The sequence below is a fragment of the Mesoplodon densirostris genome, chromosome 11 (assembly GCF_025265405.1).
Source record: "Mesoplodon densirostris isolate mMesDen1 chromosome 11, mMesDen1 primary haplotype, whole genome shotgun sequence".
Lineage (NCBI taxonomy): Eukaryota > Metazoa > Chordata > Mammalia > Artiodactyla > Ziphiidae > Mesoplodon > Mesoplodon densirostris.
The window spans coordinates 50,868,216-50,889,566 of NC_082671.1; the positions used below are offsets into that span (position 1 = coordinate 50,868,216).

At 38.3% G+C, this 21,351-nt stretch overlaps 1 pseudogene; it reads left to right on the forward strand.

The window, feature by feature from the left end:
• The window catches only part of LOC132499534 (olfactory receptor 8S1-like), a 38,761-nt pseudogene extending 18,956 nt beyond the window's left edge, over positions 1–19,805 (forward strand).
• The last annotated feature ends 1,546 nt before the right edge of the window (positions 19,806–21,351 follow it).

Here is a 21,351-nt window from a genome sequence, read left to right on the forward strand (position 1 = left end):
GATCTGAATTTTTATCGATAGGCTCTCTTAATTCCTTCAGTATTTTTTTTACCTCCTGTTTCAACTTGAGATCTAGTAGGCTGGATAGGTCTGTTTCATTGTTTGTTCTTTCAGGAGGATTCTCTTGTTCTCTTAATTGGGAATGGCTCCTCTGTTTCTTTGTTTTATTTATATTTGTCTGACTCTATGAATTTTGGAGAAACAGTTATCTACTCTGGTCTTGAAGGGCTGTTTTTATATGGGAGCATCCCTGCGTAGCCTGCATGAGTCTAATATTTTTGGTGTGAGGGCTGTTTTTAATATGAATGCCTGCCACGTGTTTCCTCAGTGTGTGCTGGCTGTTTTCCCCTTGATAGGAGGTGTGATTGGTGTTGTGATGACCAGAGCCTGCACTGTATGTTAAGCAGCACCTCCTCTTTGCTAGGTGGTTTTAACAGCCCTGCTGGTGGCAGGGTCTGCTCCCCAGTTGGAGTAGAAGCCCCCAGATCCTTTTCTGAGCTGTGGTGTGAGATAGGCCCAACTGGAGTACTCCCACTGAGAGAGGAGTCACTGAGTATTCCTCTGCAGGAGCTGTCCACAGGAAAGTGTGTACGCTTTGTGGTGTCACCTGTCATCTGACGTGCAGGCTCACAAAGTACACTGTTGCTGGCACTGACCTCAGCCCCACCTCAACCAGGGGAATGCAGGCAATAGGCCCAGATGTCCCTCAGGCACTGTATTCACAAACCACCAGTGCAAATCTACCAGTACAGATCTGAGGAACTCAGGCATTGGGCCCATCTGTGGGAGCTATGGAATCAGCCCAGACCCCAGCCCCACCTCCATGTGCATGTGCCTGCAAAGCCCACAACTGCTAACACTGGACCCACCCCAGCCACTGGAGCACCAGTAATCCTCTCGGATGTCCCACAGGCCCTGAGCTTACAAAGCCACTGGCAGTGGTGTAAATCCACTGACTTCAAATAGCCTCTGGGACACAGCCCACATTTCAGTCCCACCTCTGCATGTGGGCCACCAACCAGTGCTTGCACACTCCCAGAGCTCATAAAGGTGGAGCCGTGCCCACTGTGAGCAAGGTGAGAATGAGGCTGCAGTGGTGGAGCCCCACCCCTCACCTCACACACCCATTAACAATGGGGCTTCTATGGCAGACCCGAGCTCCACCCTGTATACACTCTTGGTTGTGGCCCAGATTGAACTACAGTCTCTTCAGGCTGTCTCTATGCAACGGACCCCAGTCCTCTCCCTGGGTCTGTCTGCTGAAGCACAAGTTTCAGCACCCAGCCCCTGCATGCACCATCAGATGCGTGTCTCAAGCTGGGCAGTGCAGCGAGGTGGCCAGATTGTCTGTGCTGCTCTCTCTCCATTCTGCCTGCCACAATCTGGCTGCTGCACTCTCCTCTGAGTCTCTGAAGCTCCCTGCCTGTCCCAGCTGATCTCCCAGCAGAGGAAGGGGGTTCGCAGGGTGAGAGAAACTTTCTCTTTCACAGCTCACTCCCAGGGGTACAGGTCCCATCCTGATTCCTTTTCTTCTCCTTTCTTCCTACCCAGTTATGCAGTGACCTTTCTTGCAGCTTTGATAGTATGATATCTTCCACCAATGTTCAGTAGGTATTCTTTGAGAACTGTTCCACGTGTAGATGTATTTTTGATGTATTTGTGGGAGGAGGTGAGCTCCTTGTCCTTCTACTCTGCCATCTTGATCTCCTCTCTAAAATTAGTATGTTTATCTTCTTTCAAGATAATATGAAAGCCATAAAACACTTTAACTCAAAACAACATCACCCCCAACTTATATGCCCTTTCAATCCAGTAATTTAGTTTTTCCTTCCCCCCTTAAATTAGATATTATTACTATTTTATTTATTCAGTCAGTTTTTGTTTAGATGTGCCCAGATATTTACCATATCATTGCTTGCCCTTTCTTTTTAAAAATACTGTAATATGGTTGTTATTTATGTGGTGCTTACAGAATGCTGAAGAAACTTGATTTATGACAATTATACTTATGAAGGTAAAATTACAAACAAAATACAAATTATTATAGCACCATAATGATGTTTTACAACATATAGAAAAAACACAGGAGACTTTATATGATGTGATTTTCCCTATACATGCTATAGATCACATAACTTATTAAATTAAAAAAACAATTATTTATTAGAGTATACAATTAAAAGTTATTTATATCAATATTGCCTATACATGCCAATGAAATGCTAACAATAGAATTACAAACTACAAATATTGACTTTTCTGATAATATTTATCAGTAATTTTGGTATTATTTTATTAAACCATAACACTTGGGATCTTATGTATCTTTTATAGAAGGCACTCAAAACACTTCATAAATATTGAATATCATTTTGGGTACAAGTGACAAATGTAATACCAGCCCACCTCCACATGAGACCTTATAAAATATAGGCAGGCTCCTTGAACTCACTATGTCTTTTTGCATCTCAAATCTTCCATTAGGGATCATTTTCTCATGTCTAAATTGGATCCTTTAGAATTCTCTTTAAGTATCCGTCCCTCAGTAATGTTTTCGTTTGCCTGAAAATGACTTTATTTCCTGAAAGATAATTTTTCTGGCCATAAAATTCAATGTGTGGTCTGAGTTGAAGTTTCTATTTTCACAGAAAGGATATTTATTTCATTCTAATTGTTACCTGGGTATCAGCCCCACTTTTAAAAATTGGAGTATAGTTGATTCACAACATTATATTAGTTTAGGTGTGCAACATAGTGATTCAATATTTTCACAGACTATACTCCATTAAAAGTGATTAGAAGATAATGCTTATAATTCCCTGTGCTATACCATATATCCTTGTTGCTTATCTATTTTATGCATAGTAGTTTTTATCTCTTAATCTCAAATCCCTAATTTGCCACTTCCACCGTCCCTCTCCCCTTTGCTAGCCACTAGTTTGTTTTCTATATCTGTGACCTGTTTCTGTTTTACATTTACATTCATTTGTATGATTTTTTAGATTCCACATATCATACTGCTTGAGGGGTTTCAGACAAAACAAACAAACAAACAAGCAAACAAACCACAGCATGAATTCAGACCTCAAACTTGTCTGAGCACCAGCTGTAGTTATGAATTTTCAAGAAATACCCTCCTCTTCATTTAACCAACTACAATGTCAAAAGACCCAATTTTATCATGGCCCCTGTCCACATGGTGAATTATTCCTTATTTATGATTACACACATGTTGTTGTCCCTATTTATAACAATTATATAGTTCTTGCTATCTGCTAAGCATTCTAAGAACTTTATTTTATTTAATGTTTGATATATTTATATCTGTATAGCATTTAAAAAATATTTTAATTAGAATACAGTTGATTTACAATGTTGTGTTAGTTTCAGGTATACAGCAAAGTAATACAGTTATACATATCCATATATCTATTCTTCCACAAATTCTCTTCCCATTTAGGTTATTACAGGATACTGAGTAGAGTTCCCTGTGCTATACAGTAGGTCTGTGTTGATTATCTATTTTATATATCGTAGTGTGTATATGTTAATCCCAAACTCCCAATTTATTCCTCCCCCCTCTTTTCCCCTTTGGTAACCATAACTTTGTTTTCTAAGTCTGTGAGTCTGTTTATATTTTGTAAATAAGTTCATTTGTATCATTTTTTTAGATTCCACATGTAAGTGATATCATGTGATATTTGTCCTCTGTCCACCTTACTTCACTTAGTATGATAATGTACACATCCATTCATGTTGCTGCAAATGGCATTATTTCATTCTTTTTAATGGCTGAGTAATATTCCTTTCTATATATGTACCACATCTTCTTTATCCATTAATCTGTTAATGGACATTTAGGTTGCTTCCATGTCTTGGTTATTGTAAACAGTGCTGCAATGAACATTGGGGTGCAGGTATCTTTTTAAACCATGGTTTTCTCCATATATATGGCCAGGAGTGGGATTACTGGATCATATGGTTTAGTTTTTTAAGGAACCTCCATACTGTTCTGCATAGAGGCTGTACCAATTTATATTTTCACCAACAGTGTAGGAGGGTTAATGTTTCTCAACAGCCTCTCCAGCAATTACTGTTTTTAGACTTTTTGATGATGGACATTGTGACTAGTGTGAAGTGATATCTCATTGTAGTTTTGATTTGCATTTCTCTAATAATATGCGATGTTGAGCATCTTTGCATGTGTCCCTTGGCCATCTGTATGTCTTCTTTAGAGAAATGTCTATTTAGGTCTTCTGCTTATTTTTTGATTGGATTCTTTGTTTTTTAGATATTGAGCTGCATGTGCTGTTTGTAAATTTTGGAGAATAATCCCTTGTCAGTCACATTGTGAATATTTTCTCCCATTCTGTGGGTTGTCTTTTGATTTTGTTTGTGGTTTCCTTTGCTGTGCAAAAGCTTTTGAATTTAATTAGGTCCCATTTATTTTTGTTTTTATTTCCATTACTCTAGGAGACAGATAAAAAAGATATTGCTGTGATTTATGTCAGAGAGTGTTCTGCCTATATTTTCCTCTAAGAGTTTTATAGTGTCTTGTCTTACTTTTAGGTCTTTAATCAATTTTGAGTTTATTTTCATGTATGATGTTAGAGAATGTTCTAATTTCATTCTTTTATATGTAGCTGTCCAGTTTTCCCACTACCATTTTTTGAAGAGACTGTCTCTTCTCCGTATTATTCTTGCCTCCTTTGCCGTATATTAATAGACCATAGGTGTGTGGATTTACTTCTGGGCTTTCTATCCTGTTACATTGATCTATAAGTCTATTTTTGTGCCAGTACCATACTGTTTTGATTAGTGCAGCTTTGTAGTATAGTCTGAAGTCAGCCTGATTCTTCCAACTCCGTTTTTCTTTCTCAGGATTGCTTTTGCTATTTGGGGTCTTTTGGGTCTCTGTATAAATTTTAAGATTTTTTTGTTCTAGTTCTGAGAAAAATGGCCTTGGTAATTTGATAGCAATTGCACTGAATCTGTAGATTCCCTGGTCAGTATGGTCATTTTGACCATATTGATTCTCCCGATCCAAGAACATGGTATATCTTTCCATCTGTTTGTGTCACCATTGATTTCTTTCATCAGCATCTTATAGTTTTCAGAGTACAGGAGTTTTGCCTCCTTAGGTAGGTTTATTCCTAGGTATTTTTTTCTTTTTATTGTGATGGCAAATGGGATTGTTCCTTGAATTTCTCTCTCTGATCTTTTGTTATTAGTGTATAAAAATGCAACTGATTTCTCTGTATAAATTTTGTATCCTGTAATTTTACCAAATTCATTGATGAGCTCTAGAAGTTTTCTGGTAGCATCTTTAGGATTTTCTAAGTATAGTGTCATATCATCTGCAAACACTGACAGTTTTACTTCTTTTTCAATTTGGATTCCTCTTATTTCTTTTTCTCCTCCGATTACTGTGGCTACAACTTCCAAAACTATGTTCAGTAAAAGTGGGGAGAGTCAACATCCTTGTCTTATTTCTGATCTTAGAGGAAATGCTTTCAGCTTTTCACCATTGAGTATGATGTTAGTTGTAGGTTTGTCATATATGGTCTTTATTATGTTGAGGTTTGTTCCCTCTATGTCCACTTTCTGGAGAGTTTTTATTATAAATGGGTGTTGAATTTTGTCAAAAGTTTTTTCTGCATCTGTTGAGATGATCATATGGTTTTTATTCTTCAGTTTGTTAATGTGGTGTATCACACTGATTCATCTGTGGATACTGAAGAATCCTTGCATCACTGGGATAAACCCCACTTGATCATGGTGTATTATCCTTTTAATGTATTGTTAGATTCGGTTTGCTAGTATTTTGTTGAGGAATTGTGCATCTATGTTCATCAGTAATATTGGTCAGTAATCTTTTTTTGTGGTGTCATTGGTTTTGGCATCAGGGTGATGTTGACATCATAGAATGAGTTTGGGAGTATTCCTTCCTCTGCAGTTTTTTGGAAGAATATCAGAAGGACAGGTGTTAACTCTTCACTAAATGTTATAGAATTCCCCTGTGAAGCCATCTGGTTCTGGACTTTTTGGGAGTTTTTAAATCACAGTTTCAATTTCAGTACTTGTGATTGGTCTGTTCATATTTTCTATATCTTCCTGGTTCAGTGTTGGGAGATTGTACCTTTCTACGAATTAGCCCATTTCTTCCAGGTTGTCCATTTTATTGGCATATAGTTGCTTGTAATAATTTCTTATGATCCTGTGTATTTCTGTGATATCCGTTGTAAGGTCTCCTTTTTTATTTCTAATTTTATTGATTTGAGCCCTCTCCCATTTTTTCTTGATGAGTCTGGCTAAAGGTTTATCAATTTTATTTATCTCCTCTAAGAACCACCTTTTAGTTTCATTGATCTTTTCTATTGATTTCTTGGATTCTATGCCATTTTTATTTCTGCTTTGATCTTTATGATTTCTTTCCTTCTGCTAACTTTGGGTTTTGCTTGTTCTTCTTTCTCTAGTTGCTTTATTGTAAGCTTACATTGTTTACTAGTCATTTTTCTTGCTTCTTGAGCTAAGATTGTATTGGTATGAACTTCCCTCTTAGAACTGCTTTTGCTGTGTCCCATAGGTTTTGGATCATCATGCTTTTGTTTTCATTTCTCTCCAGGTATTTTTTTTATTTCCTCTTTGATTTCTTCAGTAATCCATTGGGTTTTGAGTAGAGTATTGCTTAGCCTCCATGTCTTCTTGTTGTTTACAGTTTTTTTTTCTTGTACTCAACTTCTAATCTCATAGCATTTTGGTCAGAAAGTTGTTTGATATCATTTCAATTTTAAAAATTTACCAAGGCTTGGGCCTCCCTGGTGGCGCAGTGGTTGGGAGTCCGCCTGCCGATGCAGGGGATACGGGTTCGTGCCCCGGTCTGGGAGGATCCCATGTGCCACGGAGCGGCTGGGCCCGTGGGCCATGGCCGCTGGGCCTGCGCGTCCGGAGCCTGTGCTCCGCAACGGGAGAGGCCGCAACAGTGAGAGGCCCGCATACCACAAAAAAAAAAAAAAAAAAAAAAATTTACCAAGGCTTGCTTTGTGTCCCAGCATGTGATCTCTCCTGGAGAATGTTCTGTGTGGACTTGAAAAGAATGTGTATTCTGCTGCTTTCAGATGTAATGCTCAATAAATAACAGTTAAGTGCATCTGTAGTCTAATATGTCATTTAAAGCCTTTGTTTCCATATTGATTTTGTATCTGGATGCTCTATTGATGAAAGTGAGGTGTTAAATTCCCTATTATTGTGTTACTGTCAATTTCTCCTTTTATACCTGTTAGCATTTGCCTTATATATTGAGGTGCTCTTATGTTGGCTGCAAAGATACTTACAATTGTTATATCTTCTTCTTGCACTGATCTCTCTTTTTTAAATTTTTATTTATTTATTTAACATCTTTATTGGAGTATAATTGCTTTACAATGGTGTGTTAGTTTCTGCTTTATAACAAGGTGAATCAGTTATACATATACATATGTCCCCATATCTCTTCCCTCTTGTGTCTCCCTTCCTCCCACCCTCCCTATCCTACCCCTCTAGGTGGTCACAAAGCACCGAGCTGATCTCCCTGTGCTATGCGGCTGCTTCCCACTAGCTATCTGTTTTACATTTGGTAGTGTATATATGTCCATGCCACTCTCTCACTTTGTCCCAGCTTACCCTACCCCCTCCCCGTGTCCTCAAGTCCATTCTCAGGTAGGTCTGCGTCTTTATTTCTGTCTTGCCCCTAGGTTCTTCATGACCTTTTTTTTTTTTTTTAGATTCCATATATATGTGTTAGCATACGGTATTTGTTTTTCTCTTTCTGACTTACTTCACTCTGTATGACAGTTTCTAGGTCCATCCACCTCACTACAAATAACTCAATTTCGTCTCTTTTTATGGCTGAGTAATATCCCATTGTATATATGTGCCACATCTTCTTTATCCATTCATCTGTTGATGGACACTTAGGTTACTTCCATGTCCTGGCTATTGTAAATAGAGCTGCAATGAACATTTTGGTACATGACTCTTTTTGAATTATGGTCTTCTCAGGGTATGTGCCCAGTAGTGGGATTGCTGGGTTGTATGGTAGTTCTATTTTTAGTTTTTTAAGGAACCTCCATACTGTTCTCCATAGTGGTGGTATCAATTTACATTCCCACCAACAGTGTAAGAGAGTTCCCTTTTCTCCACACCCTCTCCAGCATTTATTGTTTGTAGATTTTTTGATGATGGCCATTCTGACTGGTGTGAGAGGATATCTCATTGTAGTTTTGATTTGCATTTCTCTAATGATTAATGATGTTGTGCATTCTTTCATGTGTTTGTTGGCAATCTGTATATCTTCTTTGGAGAAATGTCTATTTAGGTCTTTTGCCCATTTTTGGATTGGGTTGGGGTTTTTTTGATATTGAGCTGCATGAGCTGCTTGTAAATTTTGGAGATTAATCCTTTGTCAGTTGCTGCATTTGCAAATATTTTCTCCCATTCTGAGGGTTGTTGGACTGATCTCTTGATCATTATGTAGGGTCCTTCTTTGTCTCTTGTAATAGTCTTTATTTTAAAGTCTATTTTGTCTGATACAAAAATTGCTACTCCAGCTTTCTTTTGATTTCCATTTGCATGGAATATCCTTTTCCATCCCCTCACTTTCAGTCTGTATGTGTCCCTAGGTCTGAAGTGGGTCTCTTGTAGACAGCATTTATATGTGTCTTGTTATTGTATTCATTCAAGCAGTCTATGTCTTTTGGTTAGAATATGTAACCTATTTAATTTTAAGGTAATTATTGATATGTATATCTTTATTGAAATTTTGTTAATTGATTTTTTAAGTCCTTTTTCTTCCCTTCCTCTTTTGTTCTCTTCTCTTGTGATTTGATGACTAACTTTAGGGTTGTGTTTGGATTCCCTTTTCTTTTTTTGTGTGTGTATTTATTGTAAATTTTCAGTTTGCAGTTACCATGAGGTTTTGATATAGCAGTCTATATATAAACAATATTTTTTTAAGTTGATGGTCTTTTATTTTCAGATACATTTCTAATATCCTGCATTTATACTCTCCTTTTCTCATGATTTCTGGTTTTGATATCATATTTGTGTGTGGATGACTTCCTACATTTAGTGTATTTTTGCCTTTTTCAGTGAGCTTTCCCACTTGTAATTTTCTTGTTTCTAGTTGTGGGCTTTACTTTTTCTGCCTAGAGAAGTTCCTTTAGCATTTGCTGCAAAACTGGTCTGGTGGTGCTGAATTCTTTTAGCCTTGCTTGTGTGCAGTGTTTTTGATTTCTCCATCAAATCTGAATGAGAGCCTTGCTGGGTAGAATCTTCTTGGTTGTAGTTTTTTCCCTTTCATCACTTTAAATATATCATGCCACTCCCTTCTGTACTGCAGAGTTTCTACTGAAAAATCAGCTGATAACCTTATGGGAATTCCCCTGTATGTTATTTGTTGCTTTTCTCTTATTGCTTTTAACATTTTCTCTTTGTCTTTAATTTTTGATTAATAAATGTCTTGGCAAGTTCCTCCTTGACTTTATCCCGTATAGGGCTCTCTGCACTTCCTGGACTTGTGTGACTGTTTCCTTTCCCATGTTAGGGAAGCTTTTGCTTATTATCTCTTCAAGTGTTTTCTCAATCCCTTTCTTTCTCTTTTCCTTCTGGAAACCCTATTAATGTGGATGTTGTTTTATTTAATGTTATCACAGAAGCTGCTTAGACTGTCCTCCTTTCTTTCCATTCTTTTTTCTTTATTCTGTTCTGTAGAGGAGATTTCCACCATTCTGTCTTCCAGCTCACTCATCCATTCTTCTGCCTGATTTATTCTGCAATTGATTTCTTCTAGTGTATTTTTCATTTCAGTTATTGTATTGTTTATCTCTTTCTGTTTGTTCTTTAGACTTCATAGCTCTTGGTCAAACATTTCTTGTATCTTCTCGGTCTGTGCCTCCATTCTTTTTCTGAAATCTTGGATCATCTTTACTATCATTACTCTGAATTCTTTTTCAGGTAGATTGCCTATCTCCACTTCACTTAGTTGTTCTTCTGAGGTTTTATCTCGTTCCTTCATCTGGGACATACTCCTCTGCCATCTCTTCTTGCCTACCTTTCTGTGTTTGTAGTTTCCATTTCACAGGCTGCAGGGTTGTAGTCCTTCCTGCTTCTGCTGTCTGCCCCACGATGGATGAAGCTGGATTAAGAGGCTTGTGCAGGCTTCCTGGTGGAAGGGACTGGTTCCTGCCCACTGTTGGGTGGAACTGGGTTTTGTCCCTCTTCTGGGCAGGGCCGTGTCAAGGCGTGTGTCTAGTGGGTAGCTGTGGGCTCAGGAATAGTTTAGGCAGCCTGTCTGCTGATGGCTGGTGCTATGTTCCCACCCTGTTGGTTGTTTGGCCTGAGGTGTCCCAGCACTGGAGCTTACAGGTTGTTGGGTTGGGGCCAGGACTTGGTGAGAAAATGGCAGCCTCCAGGAGGGTTGATGCCAATGAGTACTCCCCAGAACTACTGCCACCAGTGTATTTGTCCCCACAGTGCACCATAACTCCCCCCACCTCTGCAGGAGACCCTCCAATACCAACAGGTAGGGCTGGCCCATGCTCCTATGAGGTCAGTGCTTTTTCCCCTGGGTTCTAGTCAAATGAATCCTTGTGTGCACCCTCCAAGAGTGGAATATCATTTCCCCCAGTCCTGTTGAATTCCTGCAATCAAACCCTGCTGACCTTCAAATCCAGATGCTCTGGGGGCTCCTTCTCCCACTGCCCAACCCCCAGGTTGGGGAGCCTGATGTGGGGCTCAGAACTTCACTCCTGTGGGATGAAATGATATAATTATTTTCCAGTTTGTCGGTCCCCCACCCAACAGGTAATGTGTTTGACTTATTGTGATTGTACCCCTCCTACCATTTCACTGTGGCTTCTTCTTTGTCTTTGGATGTTGAGTATCTTTTTTGTTAGGTTCTGGTGTTTTTAGTTGATGGTTGTTCAGCAGTTAGTTGTGATTTTGGTGTGTTCATAAGAAGAGTTGAGCTTATGTCCCTGTACTCTGCCATCTTGTCTCCACTCCCCGTCTCTAAGATCTTTATATATATTAACTAATTTAATGCTCTGAACAACCATATGAGATAGTTACATTATTATCCTTATTTTACAGATAAAGAAACTGATGCCCAGGGAGGAAAAGTGCCTTCTTCAAGGTCATTGGAAGAGCTTGGATTTAAACCCAGGCAGTTTGGACCCAGAATCTATGCTCTTAACTGCTAGGCTATAATGCTTCTGGGGTTCATTCCAGTGAATGTGTATCATTCTCCCTGTTGGAGTTCTCCTATTAGGATCATTTCTATTGGAATTTTCCTATTAGACTCACTAGCCTAGATGGTCTCTAGGTTTTATCTCCTGCCCCTGCATCTAGCTGGTTTGGGTATATGCTTAACTTCTAGGATTTCTGCTTTCACTTCATTTGTGAACTGTGAAGAGCTAAAAATGTCATCTTGGCAACACATTAATTTTTTAAAATTCAGCTTGTTAGTTATTTAAACCAAAAACATTGTTTGAGTCAATTAATGTACTATATTGTCAGAAGTAGAAGTCATCTCCTCAGTCAATAATTCTTGATACTTTCTAATCCTACCATCCCAATTTCTGGCCCAGGTGTCTCTGGCTTCCAAACTTATCACTGACATTTTCAGTATTTTATACTTTATTAAGATATATCAGAACCTCGTTTTCAATAAAACAATTTAATTAAACAAAGAAGTCAATAACTGCATTATATTGAATTACAATACTCATACTAATTTTTTCAAATACAGAAATTAATCCTTTGGTGTCAGCTCCTTATTTATTTTGGAGGTAACAAATTTACTCCTTCAGAGATAAAGGGTCTTGGTAAAGAACATAACCAGCCACATATCTTATTTAGAATATCTGATTTCCCTAGAACTTCATCTTTAAGAAGTCAATATCTGAGAAATATTTAGAAAGTAGAATTAAGACAACTTGATAACCCATTAGATCTGATGAATGAGGGAAAAGCAAGAATCTGGCATTCTTTAATTTGATTTGGGTTAATGTGAACTCTTTCATAATTGTGGAACTATTAGACTTTTTGTCAGGTTTTTCCGTTACAAGTAATATTGTTCTTGACATCTTTGTGCCTAAATACTCGTCTGTATTTTAGGTTCTTTGCTTTAAAAAGAGTCCCAGAAGTAGAATCACCAGCTCAAATTGTTTAACATGATATCCACATTGCTCCTGGCCATACCTGGGCATGAAAGATGGAGTCACATAAACTATTTGGAAGGATTTAGCAGAGGGATGCTTGCTTTCATGAGCTACTATTAGATATGTGTTCCCTCCCTTATGACCTGCCTTCATTTACAGGAAACCCCAGGAGTGTTTATTGGTTCTCTAAGCATGTCCTCCCAAGTTCCATAAACTTCCAAGAGCATTTGCATGGGAGGTATTGAAATGGCCCTAAACCACTACCACTGATGTCAGTGCCTGAGAATATTTTGCAATATTCAGTATTCTGATCCAGAAAAGTGAAATTTTCTACTCACTGAGATCTTCTACTTAGGACAGAAATAGGTGGTTTTTCTTCATACTGATTCCACATGTTTCTTGTTCAGGATTAGTCTTAGTGTTTTTTTATAGATTATATAAATGGAATCTATTTTTCTGTTATTGTGATTATATTTCCAGTGATTGTTACTGGAAATAGAATATATAATAGTGAAAACAATGATACCATATACATGATATTTCTGATACACTGACAAATATATATGTACTAGTAGTGTCTTGGGAAAATGCTCAGTGTTTTCCTTTACTCTTAAACTCATGCTTCTGTGACCAGATGTGTGGGTTTTTCCCCACACTGACCAATTCTCTGACACCAGTCAGCTGTCCTACAATTCAATTCAATTCTGATACTATCTACCTGTGGTTAGCACAGACCCCAAAGTTTAAGGGCTCAGTCGCACAAGACTGCCCTCCACCCCAACTTCAGATATCAGTCACAATCCAGGTTGTCACCTGTGCTTCTGACCAACCAGCTATAAATCAGGGATTCCCGTGACCCCCTCCTTGGATTTGATAATTTGCTAGAGCAGTTCACAGAACTCAGGAAAACATTTTGCTTACTAGATTACTTGTTTATTATAAGAGAATACAACTCAGGAATGGGCAGATGAAATAAATGCATTGGGAAAAGCATGTGGAAGTGGCACAGAGCTTCCATGCCCTTCTGGAGGCCACCCACAGGCATCTCCACAAGTTTAGTTAGCTGGAAGCTCTCTGAACCCCATACTTTAGGAATATTTATGGAGACTGCGTCATGTAGGCATGATCAGTTAACTCATTTTCCAGCCCCTCTCTCTTCTCCAGAGGATTGGGTAGGTAGGGCTGAAAGTTACAAGCTTCTAATCATGGTTTGGTCTAATGACCATCCCTCATCCAGGAGCCCACCAAGAGTTGACACTCCTATGAGTCAGAAAATTGTAAGAGATTTAGGAACTCTGTATCAGAGACTGTTATCACTCAAGAAATTACAGTCATCCTCCCTTATCTGTGGTTTCACTTTTCATGGTTTCAGTGACCCACATTAAACTGTGGTCCAAAAATACTACATGGAAAGTTCCAGAAATAAACAATTCATAAGTTTTTAACTGCACACCTTTCTGAGTAGCATTATGAAATCTCGTGCCATTCTGCTCTGTCCCAGCCAGGACGTGAATCATGCCTTTGTCAAGCTTGTCCATGCTGTATATGCTACCAGCCCATTAGTATAGGAAAAATCATAGTACAGTTGACCCTTGAACAATGCAGGGACTAGGGGCATGGACCCCACACAGTAAAAAAAATCTGCATCAGCCTTGCATATCTGCAATACCAAATCCATGGATTCAACCAATCAACTGCAGATTTTGTAGTACTATAATACATATTTATTGAAAACTAACTCTCATATAAGTGGACCACCACAGTTCAAACCCGTATTGTTCAAGGGTTAACTGTATATTTAGGGTTCAGCACTATCTGGGGTTTCAGGCATCCACTGGAATTCCTGGAACTTATTCCCCATGGATAAGTGTTTAAAGCCTTATATCAGTAACTGGGGTCAAAAACAAAATTTTGGTAGAAACATGGGGGCAGACCAATATATATAATGTACATATTACATATACTATGTATTTGTTATTTCACAAGTATTTATTACACACACACACACACACACACACACTCATTTTCACGGTGTTGTTTCTCTAACCCAAAAAGTGTACCCATTTAAATTAAAAAAACCTTTCAATATTATCAATCTTTTCCTGCATTATTTTATTATAACATTTAAAAATATGTTCAAACAAGAGGAAATATAACTTCCTTACCTTTATGACATATAATACACTGTGAAATCAAATCAAACATATAAATTAAACATGCACAATATTATAAAACTCATAAAACTCCAAGTAACTACCTTAATGGGATGGATACTATCATTAGCTCTATTTGCTTGCTTTATGTTTGACTGGCCAATTTTATTCATTTGATTCTGAGCATAATGGTTTATCATTTGAGTCACTGTAATTATCATTATTTTTCTTTTTAACAATTAACTCTTTTTATCTCCAATGTGCTATTTTGATTAGTCAGTTTAATGTTATTTCAGTGAAATACTGAATAAACAACATTGTTTAATTAAAAGACTTTCATTCATATTTAATAATGCAGTTACTGCTAATTACCTTTATTTTTCACTGCCCTGTGATGTCTTTCACCCTTCACTTTACCCAAGAAATGAATAGTCATCAGTATTTTCTCTCGATTGCCTATAACAATTAAAATATCCCCTCACTGTGGAAAAGTCTTTTAACTGTAAATTAGCACTGTAACAGAGGAACACATTCTAACTAGTAATTAGGAAAATAATTAATCATTAATAAAACAATGGGAGAGGATTATTGTAGGGCTTCTACATTGAACATGCAAACCTAATGGCCGCCAGAGTGCTTAACATATCAAATTAACTTCCATTGTTATTCCTTCTCTGATCTGTGGGTTACATGAAATTATATTGCTTTTCCCCCAAACATTTAAGGTTTTCTAGCTATTTTTATTGATTTGTACTTAAATTAGAGACCATCATGCTCTGTATGGTTTCAATCCATTGGAAATTTATTTAGATTTTTAAAATATTTTTATTTTATTTTGGAGTATAATTGATTAACAATGTGTTAATTTCAGGTGTACACAGAGTGATTCAGTTTTACATACACATGTATCTATTCTTTTTCAAATTCTTTTGCCATTTAGGTTATTACAGAGTATTGAGCAGCGTTCCCTGTGCTATACAGTAGGTTCTTGATGGTTATCTATTTTAAATATAGCAGTGTCCTGGTTTATGGTGAACTTTAGAAAATGTTTCCTGTGCATAAAAATGAAAACAGTGAGCATTCTGCAGTTGCGAGCTGCAGTGATTTGTGTATGTCAATGAAGTCAAGATGTTACTCATTCTTTTCCAATCTTTCACATACTTACTGGGTTTTGGTCTACTTTTCTATCAGATGGTTATTAAGGGTGGGGTTTGTCTATGTCTTTTTTTTTTTTTTTTTTTTTTTTTGCAGTACGCGGGCCTCTCACTGTTGTGGCCTCTCCCATTGCGGAGCACAGGCTCCGGACGCACAGGTTCAGCGGCCGTGGCTCATGGGCCTAGCCGCTCCGCGGCATGTGGGATCCTACCGGACTGGGGCATGAACCCGTGTCCCCTGCATCGGCAGACGGACTCTCAACCACTGCGCCACCAGGGAAGCCCTGTCTATTCTTTTTTTCATTACATTTTTACTTTATATATATATATATATATATATATATATATATATATATATATATAAGTTTTGTTATTAGGTGATCTATCAGTCATCTGTTGTTGCACAACAAGCATCCACAAAATCTTAGTGGCATACAGCAGTAACTACTTAGTTAGTTCTCACTCATGGGCATACAGATCAGCTGAGGTAGCACAGCTGCAGATTGGCTGGACTTGGTTCCTGGCTGTAATCTATTCCAAATGTCTCATTCTGGGGCTTAGGCTGAAGGGGCAGTGCCTTCCTAGGGCTATTAGTTTCATCATGGAGTTTAGAAGCTCTCAGAAAGACAAATGGAAATACGCATTCCCTCTTAAAGCGCATGCTCAGAGCTGGCAATCTGGCACTTCTATTTACATTCCATTGGACAAAGCAATTCATTCCCATGGACAAGCCCAACTTCAATGGGATAGAGAAGTGTATTTCTCTATGGAGGTGGTGAGGAAGGGTTAAGTAGTAGTTATTTGCTGAACAATGATCTAATCCACATGTGCTTACAATTAGCAATTTTATATGATCTTATTGGACTGACTCCTCTATCATTGTTAAATGTGTCTTATTATCTCCAGTAAATTTTTTTGCTTTAATTCTACTTTGTTATTAATATAGTTTCACCAACTTCCTTTAGGTTAGTGTTGCTTGATATATAATTTTCCATCCTTTTAATGTCATCCTAAGTGTCTTTATATTTCAAACATGTCCCTTATAAGTAGCATATACTGGAGTTTTGTTTTTTAATCCAATATGATCATCTTTATCTTTTAATTGGAGTGTTCAGTAGATTTACACTTAATATAATTATTCATACATTCTGGTTTAAGTTGACTGACTGTTTTCTTTAAGTTCCATATGTTCTATGTTCCTTTTTCTATCCTTTTATTTCCTTCCTTTCAATTTACTAAGAATTTTTATTATTCTATTTTTCAATTTACTAAGAATTTTTATTATACTATTTTTCCCCTTTACTAACTTGTTATATATAAATTTTTTCACTATTTTTAGGAGTGGCTCTAGAAATAACATGTGTTCTTGTTTTATTAAAGTCTAATGTAGAGTAGTACTTCTGTTACTTTCTAAATAGCAGAAGGACCCTAGAACCTTTTAACTGCATTTCTTTTTTTTTTGCCTTTTATTCTACGGCTAGCATATATTTTGATTATATATATTATTTATAAACAGTTGAACCTTGAACAACACGGGTTTGAACTGTGTGGGTCCACTTATACATGGATTTTTTTCAATAGGAAATTCTACAGTACTAAGCAATCTGTAGTTGGTTGATCCAGGGATGTGAGACAGCAGATGTGGAGGAACCCAACTGCATATATGTAGGGCTGACTATAAGTTATACGTGGATTTTCCACTCCATGGAGGGTCAGTGCCCCAACTCTCTCTTGGTTCAAGATCAACTGTATAGGGCTTCCCTGGTGGTGCAGTGGTTGAGAGTCCGCCTGCCGATGCAGGGGACATGGGTTCGTGCCCCGGTCCAGGAAGATCCCACATGCTGCAGGCGGCTAGGCCCGTGGGCCATGGCCGCTGAGCCTGCGCATCCGGAGCCTGTGCTCTGCAACGGGAGAGGCCACAACAGTGAGAGGCCTGCGTACCACACACACACACACAAATTATTCTTGCCATTCTAAGTATTTCTTCCTCTAAAAGCCAAGGTGAAGCCTTCTCTACCTGCTACTCCCATCTCACCATGGTGCTCTTGTTCTATGGGATGGCTCTATTCAGGTACATCAGCCCCTCTTCAGGATCAGTCCTGTAGTGAGTTATCTCTATACAGTATGGTGTGATCACTTCCTTATTAAACCCCCTCATTTACAGCTTCAAGAACCAGGAGGTGAAGGCAGCTCTGCAGAGGATGCTGAGGCAGCAAATATATGTCTCAGGGTAAGAAACCACAACATCATGTTTGTTCTATAAGAGAACCAATCTACAAGGGCTGAGAACTTTGTAGGCTTAGAGCTCATGTATAACTTGATTTTTAATTAACTTCAACTGTATTTATTTCTTATTCAAAGTTAAGTAACTTCCAAAAGCTAAGCAATGTAGTCAGAGAAGTATTTGGACCATCCTGGGTCTTAGGGGAAAGGTTCACAGACATAGCTAATCCAGAAAGAATGACTTCACTACAGTTGAGGAGGCTGAACCAGAACAAAGACTCTGACAAGAACTAACATTCTGAGCCCAGGACTTTTACCTGTGGAGTTACACAAAGGAGCCCATTAGTAGAAGGGCACAGAACAAGTAAACTAGACACAGACAATGCTCCAGGATAAGGCAGTCCAGCACCCTCCATTCACCTGACCTGGTGGCACCATAGGCATCAGATGGCATGTGTGCCTGCAAATAGTCAAAGAATAGTGAACACAAAGAATGAACATATTAAATGTCCATGAACAGATTAATGGATAAAGAAAATGTGATATATACATACAATGGAGTATTATCCGGCTTTAAAACAAGAAGGAAATTCTACAATGTGTGACAACATAGATTAACTTTGAGGCCATTGTGTTAAGTGAGATAAGCCAGTCACAGGAGAAATACTGTGTAGTCCTACTTATATGGGATATCTAACACAAACTCATAGAAGCAGAAAGTAGAATGGTGGTTGCCAGGGACTAGGGGAAAGGGAGAACTGGGAAGTTGCTACTCATTGGGTATAGAGTTTCAGTCATGAAGATAAAAATAGTTCTGAAGATCTTCTACACAGCAATATGCATATAGTTAACAATACTGTACAGTTAAAATTTGTTAAGAGGGTAAAATTTATGTTTTGTGTTTTTTACCACAATAAAAATAAATAAATAAATATACATATAAGAAGATTGAACATATTGTTATGCTAAAAATTGATTTTTCATTCTGCTACAGCCTCTTGCCTGAAGGCATACATTAAAAAATACAGTATTTGTATTTGATGTATAAATATACTGTAAACAAAAAAAGTAGAAGTAAATTAAAGCAAATTAAAACATCAAGAGAGCATTATTTTTATATTTATCTTAACAAACATAAAGAAATATCAAGAAATACAGTGATAAAATGGGCACACAGATATGTGTATACATTGTTGACCATGCTTTATTTTAGCTAAACCTTTCATAAATCAATCTAATTATATGTCTCAATATTAAGAGTTATAACATGATCATACAGGTTTTAAAACACCACTCTTATTATAAGTGAAGAAGTTCTTACACCTTCCCCTAAATGAAGATGCACACTGTCCCACTAGTCATTGTAGCTACCCTGGCTAAATTCATCACTACACATATTCCACCACAGTATCACGAAATAATCTGTTCCTTAAAGATTAAACTGCTAGTGAGATCAGCAAAATGCAGAAATAGGAAGACTCAATCGTTGTTCCCCCATAGAAACAGCGATGTAAAAGTTATACATGAACCAAAATACCTTTATGAGAATTCCAGATTCCAAATAAGAAGTTTCAGCACCCCAGATAAGCACAAAAACCAACAACAGCCACGTTGAAACAGGTAAGAAGAGCAATTTCACTTTAACTGCATTAGCCCCTCCCTGCAAACTGCACAGCCCAGGGCCAGGAGAGATCTCCTCAGCCAATGACTTCTCCCATGGTGGGGAAAAGAGAATAGAGTGTGCGCTCAGCCTCCCAGGCTTTCAGTGCACTCACTCCCCAAGGGGCCAGGTCCTGTCTCACCTCACACCAAGTGCTGAAGGAACTAGCATAGTCCAGATGCCTGGGGCGGCTAAGAACAAAGGAAAAGCAGAGGATGGCTTCCTACAGCTAGCAAGGATCTTCAAGATTGGGAAAATGGGCAGAACTGAGGCTTCTCCCTCAGAAGGGAGGCAGAGGAGTAGGGCATGCCTCCAATGTCTTTACCTTTCAGGGTCCTACCCATGGCACCAGCTTCTGTGTAGCCTCACATCAAGTGCTGACAGAACCAGCAAAGTTAGACAGCAGAGGGAATAAGAGATTACAGCCTCCATTAAAAAAAAAAATGCTGGTCATCTGGAGCAATTTAGAGTGTTTGTGTCTTCAAAAAATGCAGACATCAGCACAAAGCTACAAGGGACTCGACTGATCTTTCAGGAAAATATAATCAAAGGAGAAAAATAAATCTCTAGTAATGACCCTAAAGAAATAGAGATCTATGAATTTGCTGACAAAATTCAAAACAATCTTCTAAAAGAAGCTCAGTGAGTTACAGTAGAACTCAGCCAATTAAGCGAATTCAGGAAAATGATATATGAACAAAATGAAAAACATCAATAAAGAGACAGAAACAATAAAAAGAACCACTCAGAAATACTGGAGATGAGAGCAGATTGGTGGTTGCTGGAAGCGGGGGATGGGGGTTGGATAAAATGGGTGATGGTGTCAAAAGGTACAAACTTCCAGTTATAAAATAAATAAGTCCTGGGGATGTAATGTACAGCATGACGAATATGTTAACAATACTTTATTGTGTACTTGAAAGTTGCTAAGAGAGTAACCTTAAAAGTTCTCATCACTGGGCTTCCCTGGTGGCGCAGTGGTTGAGAGTCTGCCTGCCGATGCAGGGGACACGGGTTCGTGCCCCAGTCCGGGAAGATCCCACATGCTGCGGAGCGGCTAGGCCCATGAGCCATGGCTGCTGAGCCTGCGTGTCTGGAGCCTGTGCTCTGCAACGGGAGAGGCCACAACAGTGAGAGGCCCGTGTACTGCAAAAAAAAAAAAAAAAAAAAAGTTCTCATCACAAGAGAAAAAAAATGTAACTGTGTGGTGATGGATGCTAGCTAAACTTATTGCGGTGATCATTTCACAGTATATACATATATCAACCATTACGTTGTACACCTAAAATGAATACAATGTTATATGTCAATATCTCAATTTAAAAAAAAACCTCACCATTTAAAAAATGACCATAAAGATACAGAAAAGGAGAAAAGCTGGCAACGACACTATGGATTTAAAATGAGAGAGGAACAGTTGCTAAAATCCAGGTGGAATTTCAACTAACTGTTTCATTGATGATGGACTGAAAACATACTTTTAAACTACTTTTCATGAGCCCCTCCCTCTGAAACATGACAGATGATGTCAAAACCCAGGGAAAATTTGGCATCCCCCACCCACACTGTCTGCATTTAACTCCAGTATGCAGGTACTTTGCTGACCATAAACAAACACCTACAGAACCAGAGAGAACTAAAGTTCTATTATTTACCTTCTCTTCCACCCCCTAATCTCATTAGCATCCATCTCTCCTTTAATTCGGAAACAAGTCCCAGAAACAACACAGCAGAAAGAGGGATTCTGTGGGTCAGAAATTGGAAAGGGCACAGTAAGGATGACTTTTATGTGCTTCACCCCATCTGGGCTTCAGCTAGGAGGAGTCAAAGGCTTGGGGTGACTCAACAGCTGGGAGCTGAGATTACCTATATGCTCCTTCAGTCACAGAATCTGACACATGGGCTGGGAGGACTTGATGACAGAGAATGCCCATCAGAGTGGTTTGGCTTCATCACTGCAT